This window comes from Carettochelys insculpta, chromosome 3 (assembly GCF_033958435.1).
Source record: "Carettochelys insculpta isolate YL-2023 chromosome 3, ASM3395843v1, whole genome shotgun sequence".
NCBI classification, from domain to species: Eukaryota; Metazoa; Chordata; order Testudines; family Carettochelyidae; genus Carettochelys; species Carettochelys insculpta.
The window spans coordinates 160,388,910-160,403,418 of record NC_134139.1 but is presented as its reverse complement, the minus strand read 5'-3'; the positions used below and the strand labels follow the sequence as shown (position 1 = coordinate 160,403,418).

The 14,509-nt window shown below is 41.8% G+C and overlaps 1 protein-coding gene across 2 annotated transcripts in view; it reads right to left on the bottom strand.

The window, feature by feature from the left end:
- KHDRBS2 (KH RNA binding domain containing, signal transduction associated 2) overlaps positions 1-14,509 on the bottom strand; it is a 596,284-nt gene that overhangs the window by 356,660 nt on the left and 225,115 nt on the right. The window lies entirely within an intron of this gene.

Genomic DNA, 14,509 nt, shown 5'->3' with positions numbered 1-14,509 from the left:
CTTCTTTTGCAAGGTCACTGTACTGTAGATGTAGCCCATGTGCATATATGTGTAGGAAAGAACACCTAAGAGGCTCATTGTAAAAATAGATACATTGGATTCACTTATACTACTCCGCTTCCTCTTCCTCCAAACTCCACAGAATATTTTGGCACAGAGAATCCTGTGGATTTCTTCCTGCAAGTCTGTGATGTGAACTGCATACGGCAGAAGGGCAGCTGCTGAGCATGCAATTCTCTGTTTGTGTCTTGCTTTGGATAATCACTAGAGAGAGAAAATTGGGCCCAGAAACACAGTAGTATATGTGTAGTCAACTTCCTGAAGTTAGTGTAGTATACCATGAGTATAACTTTTCCTTAACGCATGTGCTGTATTAAATTTACCATGCAAATGGAAAAGTTCTTTAGACAATGGCATATTATGTTTCTCATATACAATGATGTAAATGACAAGGCATGCTGTCTTGTATCACCCTGGTACTTTAGCATCTTACAAAAGGAATTTACAGCAATCCGATGTAAAGAATGAAGCGATAGAGTGTTGAAAGCAATATGGGAAATATAGCATGAAAAAGGAAAGAGCAATTAAGTGTGTGCTGAGGTGGTTCAAATGACCTGCAGATAGTTAACAAGACGATGTAAACACATTGCCATAAGATCTCAGAGCACTACAGAATTTAGCCTCACAAAATACCTAGGAGGAAGGGGCTATTCTTGTCTCTATATTACACACGATAACAATGAGGCACAGATCAAATGGCTGGCTTTACCTCACAAACTGTCTGTAGCCAAACCAAGTATAAAACCCGGGTAGCTTGATTTTCAGTTCAGTTTCTCAACTACTTAAACCTATATAGTTCCTCTAAATAGCCACATGTTGGACATATAAGAGGTACTTCTGTAAGTCACACGCTATGGCTATGTCTACACTAGAGAGTTTTGTTGACAAAACCCGTGGTGCATCAACATTTCCAAGGCATTCTGTCAACAGTAAATCAACAGAATGCAGCACATTTGTTGACAGCATTGTCCCACTCCACCATGAGGCAGAACGCCTCTGTTGACGGAGATCTGTCAACAGAAAACAAGTCTGCCCATTCCAAGGGGCCTTTTGTTGATAGACAGGGCTGTCAGGACACCAGGCATCCCTGTCTGCTGTGCTTTCAGCTGTCCATTTTGTTGAGAGAGCATCCAAGCCGTCTGGCCACTCTCTGACAACAGAAGTTTTGTCAGAAGATACCTTCTGACAGTAACTTCCGTCAACAGATCGCTCTAGTGTAAATATAGCCCGTGTTTTACCAAAGCAGATAAAAGTGAGTTATTGTCCTTTAATACATAATCACCAGTATCATAGATAAATTAACCACTTATGGAAAAACTCTGCTGTCAGCTAACTCTGTGTACCTGACTTCAGAAAGTTTAACTTTTTTTTTTATTATTATTACTGGAAGTAGAATTTGGCTCCCTACTTTAGCCACAGGAAACTCATACCTTGCATTTCCCCATAGAAACAGCTTACAGAACTTACAGAGAAGCTCCACCCTTCATTTGTTTTGCAAGTCCATTCACTAGTCTAAGACCCTCTAATTGCAATGTAGTATTGGACACAGAGGTACAATCCCAAAGGTTCTAACAGACAAAACGGTATTACTTATTACGCGGGAATCAGAGTCCTCGGACTACACCCTGATCCAAGTGGATACACTTCTGCCTTGGAATGTGCCAATACCAGGTTTTGTAAAGGGACACTCCAGTACACTGCCAACCAACAACAGACTATCTCTCTCCTCAAGACTCTGTTCAACAGTGGAGATGTGCTGTAGCTGGCACCGCTGTGGGATGTAGAAGGGAGGACTAGCTCTCTTACAGAGGGATGTCAGTTTTAATGTTCATTCTTTTGACTGGTCTGAAATAGTCCCAGTTGATTAGGGATTGTTACAGTATATTTCAAAGTCCATCCATTTAGGCAGCTGTCTGGGGATGTCTGAGGCTTTGGTGGGAATGCGGGTCTTTTTTGGACGCTCAGGTAAGAAAATGGGAGTTATCTGGACTGTCTTTCATTGTGAAGACTGTTAGCTTGCAGCCATTTGTGCCTTGGAGATCCTCTTATATTTCTTTACTAAGGGGTCCTGGCTTGTGTTAGATTTTCTTTTATTATGTGTTGTGTTCAAAAACAAATAAATAAAACCAAAATAAATGCCAGCGACATAAAGAAGGTGGAAGAGTAAGGAGTCAGTTTCAAACCCAACACTGACATTTTCAGATATTGTTAAACAATATTTTTTCCATCAGACTATACATGGTCTATTACTGTGCAAATATGTATTCAAGAAATACACGTTTCTGTTGTGTCATTCCAAGGTGCACCCATGTTTAAGCTGTACACAAAGTCAAAGAACATAAGGTCAAGTCCCTGTATCCATCCTATCTGCTGAGCTTATTGGCAGGGTGGGTGACTTTGGAGTAACAGTGAATGCTCAGAATTTTCCTCAAAATTTTGAGGAAGAAGGGACTTCTGGAAGGAAGATTTCCTTCCTGAAGATCCCCGTGAGCCACGTGTGTGCATGTGTACTTTGGAGTCTGGAACAGCGTCTTCCGGAGTCCGAACGACATGCCCATATGCTACATAAGACATGGGAAATTTTCATCCACACCTCATTAGCAACTTCCAGACAGCATATTATCATGCCGCTTCCAGAAGAAGCAGCACGTGTGGATGCAGCCTTTGTGAGTACAGTATAAATTTTTCCTGTGCTAATTTCAGCTCAGAAGGCACTGCAGGAAGATACGGTGTGAATATGCACTGTTTCTTCTCCTTCAAGATATCTATGGGTACTCAGGGAATTCACTATGTTATACAATGGCGGCCGTTGAACTGGTGCATAAGAAGAGGGAGGGCACCCTTGCAGGGCCAGCCAAAATTTGGCTGTTTGCTGTTTGAAGGGAAAGGAACTGTTGAGATAAAACCTACAGATACGGAACTGTCTAATAATTATCCAGAAATGTCATTGCTTAAGGAACCAATCTTGCAGAGATGAGCTGTAGGCTGCATAAAATATGTACACAGTGGATTTTAAAGACTGGTATTGCATTGCAAATTAGTATTTGAGCATATTTAATTCCATCATCTTAACTCATGTCTTGGACACTCTCTTGAAACACATATTATACAGTAAGCAAAGTTTATAATTAAATAATTTTATTAGTTTTAATATAGACAATATATTGCTGTCATATTTTGAAATTTGATCAGTTCCATACGTGCTGTCAGAGGAAGATCACCCATGTGAATTGGTGGGACAAAATTCCTAACAGGGAGGTTCTGAAGCCATGTGGTGCTTATGAACAGACACTTTTGCTGAATTGGTCACATTAGGAGGACGGATGATACATGGATACCAAAGGTGGTCTTCTACGGCTAGCTTGCTCATGAAAAGCACCCTGTCAGTGGTCATTATGGCTACGTCTACACGTGCACCCAACTTCGAAATAGCTTATTTCGATGTTGCGACATCGAAATAGGCTATTTCGATAAATAACGTCTACACGTCCTCCAGGGCTGGCAACGTCGATGTTCAACTTCGACGTTGCTCAGCCCAACATCGAAATAGGCACAGCGAGGGAACGTCTACACGCCAAAGTAGCACACATCGAAATAAGGGAGCCAGGCACAGCTGCAGACAGGGTCACGGGGCGGACTCAACAGCAAGTCGCTCCCTTAAAGGGCCCCTCCCAGACACACTTTCATTAAACAGTGCAAGATACACAGAGCCAACAACTAGTTGCAGACCCTGTATATGCAGCACGGACCCCCAGCTGCAGCAGCAGCAGCCAGAAGCCCTGGGCTAAGGGCTGCTGCCCACGGTGACCACAGAGCCCCGCAAGGGCTGGAGAGAGAGTATCTCTCAACCCCCCAGCTGATGGCCGCCATGGAGGACCCCGCTATTTCGATGTTGCGGGACGCGGATCGTCTACACGTCCCTACTTCGATGTTGAACGTCGAAGTAGGGCGCTATTCCCATCCGCTCATGGGGTTAGCGACTTCGACGTCTCGCCGCCTAACGTCGATTTCAACTTCGAAATAGCGCCCAACACGTGTAGACGTGACGGGCGCTATTTCGAAGTTACTGCCGCTACTTCGAAGTAGCGTGCACGTGTAGACGCAGCCTATAAGTGCTAAAAAGACATCTTAAAGGCCAATATGAAGTCATGCAGCATATCTCCCAATGCTCAGGAAACTCTAGTTCAGGAAAGATTCTCCTGGTGGCAAACTACTGTACAGGCTCCTAACTGCTTTGGGAGTCAGCATATCCAGGCACTACAGGAAAAAACATAGGAATTGAAAAGAACATACAATGTTTGTAGTTGGCAGCTTTTTATGTGACATGTCTAACTGGCTCTGGTTTAGATGCTCACCAAAAACATCATAGAAGATGAGATCCATTGATTGGTGGCTCAGTCCATGAAGAAGTCCTTTGCCACAAATTCCCAATAGTCAAAGCACTGTACTAAAAATTCTGTTACATTCTTTTTCTTTTCTTTTTTCCCCCATTTTTTCCAGCAGTCAAAAAAGTTAACAGGGTATTAGGTACCACAATAAGACAGAAAATATACTGCCTCTACATAAAGCCATGGTCTGCCCACTCATTGAATACTGTGTACAGTTCTGGTTGTCACAGCTCAAAACAGATCTATTTGAGTTGCAAAAGATATACAGACAGAAGGGCAAAAATGACTAGGTGTGCAACAGCTCCGATATGAGCAAAAGCTAAAAAGAATTGGGACTATACAGAGAAGATTGATGGGGGGATACAACAGAGATCTACAAAATCATGAATGAATGGGCAGAGAAAAATTGTTAAATTGTCAACCTTGATACCAATTTTTGGACCTATGTGCTTCATATATTGAGTCTGTTCTGGTAATGCTGTGATCTGAAGAAGTGGGTCTGTCTCACGAAAGCTTATCACCTTATACATTATTTTGTTACACTTTAAAGAACTACATGACGGCCTTTTTTATTTTGATAATAAGGACATGTTGTTTACTTCTTCACAGAACACATGAACCAGGGGTCACTCAGTGAAATTAATTTGCAGCAGGTTTAGTACAATCAAAAGGAAGTACATCTTCACACCATACACAGTCATCCTATTAAACTCATTGTCATGGCATGTTGTGAAGGCCAAATTATAACTTGGTTCAAAAAAGAATTAGATAAGTTCATAGAGGACAGGTCTATCAGTGAAAATTAGCCAAGATGTTCAGGATGCAACCCCATACTCTGGTCTAAGATACTGACTGCCAGATACTGGGAGTGGATGGGAGAGAATTGATGGTGGGCATGTTCTTTTCTTTGCCTCTGAAGTACCTGCCATTGGCCACCAACATAAGATCCTACTGGGACAACCATACTACGTAATTAAGGATGCATGTTCCCTGGTGGCATAAAAGGCAGTATTGCTAACATATGAGGTCAAATTCAATTTGTCTTTTAATACTCTGCAGGTATATATTGTGCAGCCAGTGGAACAAGAGGCAGGACACCTGCACCAGAGAGGGGATACCTCCACTATAAACACAGTCACTTCAGACTAAAGCAGGATTCTGCAGGTTTCTGTTTTAGGCATGGAACTTTTGGCGGTGGGAAAAGGGAGAGGAAGTAAATAGCGAATCCAGGCCAGCAGGGAAGTTCTGGAGATCTTGTATATCAACAGAGGCATGATACCATAGGCTGCTGCACTCCTGAGACTACATCCACCACCTTAAAAGGTCTCTGAGATGAAAAATACCAGTTCCTGTAGCACTTTCCTTCATCAGCTTTCCTCATCTGGGCTTTAGACAATGACCAGGCTTTTGCCCATGAAAAGGAAAATATATTCCGACTGAGACTTAGGGCCAAATTTATACCTGATATAATTCTATTAAGTCAACTGCATTATACTGGATGAATTAGGTTAAGGGAACAAAAATAAGAGTCATGAACACTGTGGTATCTCTAAAAAGATTTTGTTATGCCATTTTTATTTTCCAAAATGCTGGTGCTCATATTTGCAGGGTACTTGAAGAGGATGGTGCAATAATTGCCTGATTATTTATTTGCTTGCATCAAGCACCTAAGTCTACAGTGAAAAATGCACTCTTTTGGCATAACTCCATGAAACAGATGGTCACTCACTCTAGACAAACATCTTCCAGAGTGCAAGTCCATATGGATAACATAATATTCCCTCAGTTTTCATTTTAGCTATTTTCTGTCAGAATTTGGTAACAAGTTGTGCCATTTAAATAAATGAATATGAATGAGTTTTAGCATTAAAATAATTTTTCAGTTTAAAAATAATTGCATTTAGTCTCTGATGCATCTTTATTTAGGTAAATTTAATCAAGTCTTTCCCGAGGTACATCCCTATAGCTATGTCTCTACCCAGTGGGTTCTCAAACATCATCACGCCACAATCCCCTTCTGGCAACTAAAATTATTACACAACCCCATAGGAGGGGGAAACCAAAGCCTGAGCCCACCCAAGCCTTGCTACCTAAGCTCAACCCACAACCCGCTGGGTGGAGGGGCCAATGTCAAAGCCCAAGGTCTTCAGCCCCAGGAAGGGGACCTGTAAGCTGAGCCCTGCTGCCAAAGGCTGTAGCTGAAGCCTGAGTCCTGCCTCCCAGGGCTTTAGCTAGGATAGTGGGACTGAGGCTTTGGCTTTGTTCCCAGATCCCACTAAGTATAACACCAGCACTGAAGACCCCATTAAAACAGGCTCCCAATCTGCTTGGGGTCTGACCACAGTTTAAGAATCCCTGCTCTAACCTATATGTTAGCAGCTATGATTTGTATGTTGTAGGGTAAACTCTGCCACCCTGATTCACACTGTGTATCTTGATGGTTACTGCCATTAAAATCAACAGAACTGATACAGATGGGTTTTTTTTCCTTTCAATGAGAAATTGGTTTACTTGCCTATCTGCTAGGATGGAGGGATGGGATTCTCAGTTTTCTATCACGGAAATTTTATACTCAGATTTTCTCATAACAGTTCTGTACACTGAATAGCTGTTGCCATATTTGACCACAGAGACTGCTGCTGGATTTCAGTGGTGGGTGAAATGACATAATGTTTCCTGGAGCTGTACAGAGTGTTGTGACTTGTCACCCCATCAGGGCTGACCTGCTGTGCCTGCCAGTGAGGGGGTTAGAAGGTAGGAACCAATGGCTCAGCTTCCTTTTTTACCCATTTCAGTACAAAGTTTGTCATTGGCTATGTCTACACGTGCAGCCAACATCGAAATAGTCTATTTCGATGAATAACGTCTACACGTTCTCCAGGGCCGGCAACGTTGATGTTCAACTTCGACATTGCTCAGCCCAACATCGAAATAGGCGCAGCGAGGGAACGTCTACACGTCAAAGTAGCACACATCGAAATAAGGATGCCAGGCACAGCTGCAGACAGGGTCACAGGGCGGACTCAACAGCCAGCCGCTCCCTTAAAGGGCCCCTCCCAGACACAGTTGCACTAAACAACACAAGATACACAGAGCTGACAACTGGTTGCAGACCCTGTGCCTGCAGCATAGATCCCCAGCTGACGCAGAAGCAGCCAGAAGCCCTGGGCTAAGGGCTGCTGCCCACGGTGACCATAGAGCCCCGCAGGGGCTGGAGAGAGAGCATCTCTCAACCCCCCAGCTGATGGCCGCCATGGAGGACCCAGCAATTTCGACGTTGCGGGACGCGGATCGTCTACACTGTCCCTACTTCGACGTTGAACGTCGAAGTAGGGCGCTATTCCTATCTCCTCATGAGGTTAGCGACTTCGACGTCTCGCCGCCTAACGTCGAAGTTGGTGCCGCAACTTCGAAGTAGCATGCACGTGTAGACGCAGCTATTGTGCTTAGCCCCTATACATGGATACAAAAGGGAAGAGATCTCCTATGCAATCTTGTACAGTCAAACAAACAACAGTTATATCTGGAATTTAGCATCACAATCCCATTTTTCAGTGTCAGAAACTTTTGGGGATGAAATTTGCCAGGAATGGTTTCAATCTCTAAGTTTTAATTTTTTTTTAAACTATTGGAGCAAGAATAGTAGAGGTTTGATATTTCATCCAATATGCTTGATTTTAAAATCCCACCTATAACTATATTTATATCCATATATGAAGTATTGTATCTATCTTTGCAGGAAACACATTATTATTTGAGAAATACCATATGATAATTTAATTAAAAACCACTGCAGTGCAAATTTTTTGCATTTCATTGTTAATAATAATGGCACTTGCAGCAGAATTTATGCAGTAATCTGCATGTTCAAAACTCTGTACAAACATTTTTATTTTATTATTCAGGTCAGATACATAATCAAAGCAAAGCATTATTTTAATTTGACTGAGATATGCAAACTCATTAATATACCTTTGTGCTCTGAGCTAAGAGAAAGCTTTCAAAAACTTTTTTATATAGAACCAATACTGCTTAAACTTCATAGAATTCATTTTCTGTGTACTTCGACCCAGTTTTTTTTATTACTGAGGACATATGCATGAAACTTAGATTGTTTTTATTTAGATCTCAGTTTCTTCTACTACTTCAACAACTGCAAAAACAAAATCTATAGTTTTCACGTTTTTTTATGGGGCACTGTGCTCTTTAATGACATACTCTTCAATATGGTGCTAGTGTTTCTTGTGTTGCTCTGCATGTCCTGAACTTTCCCTAGCATCTTGAAGGATCAAGCCCTGAAAGTCAAAACACATTGCCATATGGTGAAATCCTACTGGATTACAAATTCAGAGTGGTGCTGAGCACTTGCAACTTTTGCCTGAGTAAGGGCACAAGATTTGACCAGCAAAGTCAAAACTGCTTTAACAGACATTTTTTAAAAATGTTTCATATACAGTATGAATATGAATAAGAAAATTGAGCATTAAACTTTACACATCCAGGAAATTACATTCAGTAGAGAGTGCAATACTCATGATGGATCTATTGCTATTGTCTAGGAGGTGAAATGTGGCTTTGCTATATTGCCATAATCAGGAATTTTGCCAGCCACAATAGAAAATATTTCCTATTCACATATACGCTCAGACACCTTACCCAGAAGCAGCTGAGTGTAGAAAAAGGGACAGCTGTATGGTGCCCCTGGAATTATGGAGATACGTATCTCATAGAACTGGAAGGAACCTTGGGAGATCATTGAGTCCAGTCCCCTGTCCTCTTGGCAGGACCAAGCACAACCCCCGACAGATTTTTTTTCCAAACCTATTTACCCCAGATCCCTAAATGCCTCCTCAAGGATTGAGCTCACAGCCCTGGGCTTAGCAGGCCAATGCTCAAACTGGTTAATCCCTCTGTTTGCTTGGCCCTGGCCATTGGCCACACTAAGGGACAGCTCATAGTTGTACTGCCCCAATAGCAGAACTGAATTAGATCTTAACACAGAGTGACCCTACGTTCCCCACTTGCTCTGGGATGCTAGGGAAGGAACAAAAGTCTTCACCAACCCTACAACTTGGAAAGATTGTTTCTGTCTGTGTGCTAGCTCAGCTGTGCTAGACAGCACATTACAGGTGTGGAGACTGCCACTCCCATCCCTACTTGGCTAGTCCCTGCTCATTTGTGTAGGATGGGAAGTGGTGAACCCATGCTGTCTGCTCTCTCCACATTGTACAATTGCAGTATCAGTGCAGGAAATGAAGGGGGGTCCTGGTATCCCACTACTTGCTTCAGGAGGGAATAACTGAATATCTATCTAACTAGCTGTATCTTCTTTTGGAATATGTTATGTCACTTGATGTAGAAGTACAGTATTTCTGTAAAGAACCACTCACTTTAAAACATGTACAAAAAGAATATGTTTTTTCCTTTGTTGTGGCAATATATACCTGCCCCACACTGGGGTGGAAGGGGTTAAACCCACAGTGTAGACTCAGGAAGCCGCTCCTCCTTTCTCTGCTGGACATGCACCAACTAGAGCCACAGTATAAAAGGGAGCAGTTCAACTAAATCTGCCCTGACTAGGAAGGAGACCAGACATGCATTACAGTCTCCTATCTGGGCGTGTCAGAGCCCCAGTCCACAAATGCCAGTCCTGATGAGATGCAAACAACCAGCTGTCTGTGGAAGGTGAAAAGGGGAAAGGGTTGTTATGAAGCTTCCCTGCTTACTACCTAGGGGAACAGAGGACCTGCAGATTACAGGGCAGGAAGACAGACATTGGTCTGTTTGTGGTATTACGACACTGAGGTAGTATGTTCCAAAAAGAGCCCACCTAACCCAGTGGCACATATGCTTATCACTGATAGGGCCCTAGGTTAGGACACAATGAAGTAGGGAGGCCTTGGTCTCTCTATCTCAGCTGGTGGTGGCTCACCTGCTACCCTCATTTTGTCCACTAGGCCTTACTGCTCTGAGTTAAAGGGTGGTCCTAGTGACTTTGGCCGCTGGGCCATACTTCCCTAAATGGAAAGGCAATTGTGCCATATTACCTACAGCTACAGGGCCTCAGCATGGAGGTAGACCATTAGACCACACTCCGGGAAGGGTGATTCTATTGAAACTGGCTTGTTGCCTTGAACCTAAGGATGGTCCATCTGACTACTGGCTTATATCTCTCTGAAGCTAAGATTGGTTATTTGGCATTGGCCACAGAATAACATCCACCGTGAGCGATGTTCCCGCTAAGCTTTTCCATCTATGCACAGAATCATTTCATGCACACTGAGGCATGGGAGAATGTGCACTGTCAGTAGAAACAAAAAAAACTAGGTGTGGGCACTCTGCTAATCAGCTGGGCAGCATTTGAATCTCCCCTGAGTGACCACACAAGCACGCAGCAAGCGAACAGGAAACACTGCCAATGAGTGCTGGGGTTTACCCACTCTTTGATAATTGTCAATCTTTTTCATTATTTTAATCTGAAAGTTGAGTTCTTACAATTATGCATTAGATTCCCTGTGGAATAAATACCAAAATGGATTACCAAAGCAGAATTTCGTTTAACCTCATTTGAGTGCCAAAAGCTTTAGAGAAACAGGGTGGGTGGCAGTTTGGTGACTAGTTGCATGCCTTTCAGAAATGATATAACTGTGCTTTAGATAGGGCCGAGGTGAGTCAGATGAAATAATGATTCTAGGTCAATATTTGGAAGGAAGAACAAAGCATATTGCACATGACAAATCAGTGGGACTACACGAGATACTTTATAGACTAAGATGGAAACATTGTGCAGGACATACATGTCATATACATATCAAGAACAGCCATAAGGTAAAGAAAAAGGCTGCTACCCTAATAATGTGCAATGGTACCACAGCATTTTTTCTTGCAACTCTTTCTTCCAAAGAGCAGGATTAGTCTCTCATTGTATAAGAGGATTATAGAGTTTATCTCTAAAATGACATTACTGAATGCCTCAATTACATTTAATAGCAATCCAATTTTAACTTAATATTTACTTAATTTCGAGAGAACACTGTACTCAGCTGTTTTATATACAGAAAGCACTGTAGTCAGGTGCAAAGGGTTGTTTAGGCCCTGCCTGCATTTGAAGGACAATACATTAAGGCTACATCTACCCTAGAGGTGCTTTTCTGACAAAAGAGACATTTTGTCAACAAAATCTGTGAAGCGTCCATGCTAAAAATGTTATACTGTTGACAGAACTTGATATTTTTGTCGACAGACTTCTGTCTCTCCCCCATGAGGCAGAATGTCTTTCTTGACAATATGTGTTGACAAAAGAAGCCATGTGGACACTCTGGGTGCTTCCGGGTCACTGGGTTGCCCTGTCTGCTGTGCTTCTGGTTGGCCATTCTGTTGAGAGCAGGCCGGGCAGACCAGATACTATCTGTTGACAGAGAAGATGGTTTTTTCAATCTGCTTTTGTTTGTGGACACACTTTACCAACAGAAGTTTTGTGAGAAGCTCTCTTCTGACAGTGACTTCTGTCAAGAAATCACTGTAGGTGCACATGTAACCAAAAGGTATAATTTTTAGAAGTAATTGGAGCTCACAGTCCTCCACTGGTTGCAGCAGAAATTGTAGATGTTCTACACCTCTAACAAAATTATAACTTATTTTTTTCCCAAACAAGAGATCAGTGATGAAGTATGTGTTCTTATTTTAGTGATGTTATCAGGGATGGCACATATTCTATCCAGGGATGATTGTTTTTGTCATTAAGATAAAAAGTAGTTAGACTGGAAGAGGCCAGTCACTCTATTAATACATTGTGGGTCGGGGCAAGGATGGGGAATAACAATGAGGGTAATAGTCCATAATGAAGCCACTGATATAAACAGACACAGAAACATTCTTTGGATTTACAGCAAACTCTTTCTCCTGAATCGCCCGCTATATGCAAAATATTGCCATGTGCTCCACCGTCAAAAACTACAACCCAGTTGTGTAAACACACAGGCAGATGTGTGCTAGAGAGACTCAAACTAGGATGCCAAAAACAGCAGTGTGCGTGCTATGGCTGTAGATCAGGTTCTTAAGCCTAGGCGATCAGGTGGGCTAACATCAAGTCTGAGCCACAGCAGCCAACTACACAAGTTCTGTTCCCTATGGCTGCAAGGCTCATGCCAAGCTTCAAGGTAGATATCTCCTCAAGCTACCTCAAGTGCATTGAAATCCCTAGTTGATGTCTTCTAATTATGAAATTCTCTGTTCAGTATCTCACACTTAGGCAGTCATTCACTGATGGACATCTTGCCTTTGTCTGTCTCATATTTTATGGATATTGCAACAAATGTTAGAAGAAACTGCCTTTAAAATATGCAAAACAATTGAAAAAAATGTCTTTTTAAAGAAATTGGGGCCAAAAGTGAGAGCTCACTCTGAAGTAGCCAATACCCTATGAAAGCTCATCAGAATGTTTCAAGTCATTTGGTTTCGATAAAAAAAAATCTAAATTTTTAAAGAAGTCAATTAAACTAGAGTGGAATGATCAAAGCAAGACGGAAGGTTCTGTTACTTATGTCCATGATGAAAACATGGCATTTTTGACATATTTAAGAATCTAGGAATGTTTGTACTTTATGCATAAATAATAAATAACCCTAGATCGAGGTGTGATTATACAATATACTAACATGCAACAAAATTACATTCAGGAAGTAACATTGATTTATGCTGTCATAGCTACAGCTTCCCCATTCAAAATTCCCCACAATGACTATTCCTTGTCAAATACATTTCTATAGTCTTCTAAATAATCTTCAGGAAGAAAAAAACAAAAAACTACATCAGAACCAGCATGTGTTTTCACCATTAGAGTTAGATGTCTTGTTCAAGTGGATTATTTTCCTTAAGAATCATGCAACATACATTTTCTTAAGCTTCATTTGAATTATCTGGATTCACAGATATTTGCCTCTGATAATAAATTTAATCTTATTCATTCATGTGTTTTCTTAGAAAATACAATTATGTTCCATATTTTGCCAACATATGTGCTTATTCCTGGGAACTCAATATATAAGTATAATTTCCACTGCAATTGGTTAAGTGGTTGTAGATGAGAAGTTTAAATCTTACCCATTCCTCTTCTTAAATTTATATCTATTTCAAGTTAGAAAAGTTTTCAGACAAAATTAGTCAGAGTGCCCTTTTTGCCAAGAAGGTCAATGGCATATCAGGCTGTATTAGTAGGAGCACTGCCAGAAAATCAAGGGAATTTATTATTCCTCTCTATTTGGCACTGATGAGGCCATGTCTGGAGTATTGTGTCTGATTAAGAACCTCACTACAGAAAGGATGTGGAGAAACTGGAGAGAAACCATCAGAGGACAACGAAAATCATTTTGGGGCTGGGACACATAAATTATGAGGATAAGCTGAGGGAACTGGATGCATTGTCTGCAGAAGAAAATGGGAAGCAGGGAGAATGTGACAGCAACCTTCAACTATCTGAAGGGGCAGTGCCGTAACTAGCTAATTTTGTGCCTGAGGCAAGAATATAAAATTGCACCCCCTCATATATTCACAGTAGTTATTTTGTAGAAAAAGGGAAAATACACAAACAAAAACAACAATAATAACAACACAATGTTTATTTATTATATTTATGAGATTTGCATAAACAATCAATTAATACATCTGTATCTTAATACATATAATTATAATATGATAGGCATTTGTTTATAATTGTACTTTAGCCGTGTCTACACGTGCACGCTACTTCGAAGTAGCGGCACTAACTTCGAAATAGTGCCCGTCATGGCTACACGTTTTGGGCGCTATTTCGATGTTAACATTGACGTTAGGCGGTGAGACGTCGAAGCCGCTAACCCCAAGAGGGGATGGGAATAGCGCCCTACTTCGAAGTTGAACGTCGAAGTAGGGCACGTGTAGACGATCCGCGTCCTGCAACATCGAAATAGCGGGGTCCGCCATGGTGGCCATCAGCTGAGGGGTTGAGAGACGTGCTCTCTCCAGTCCCTGCGGGGCTCTATGGTCACCGTGTGCAGCAGCCCTTAGCCCAGGGCTTCTGGCTG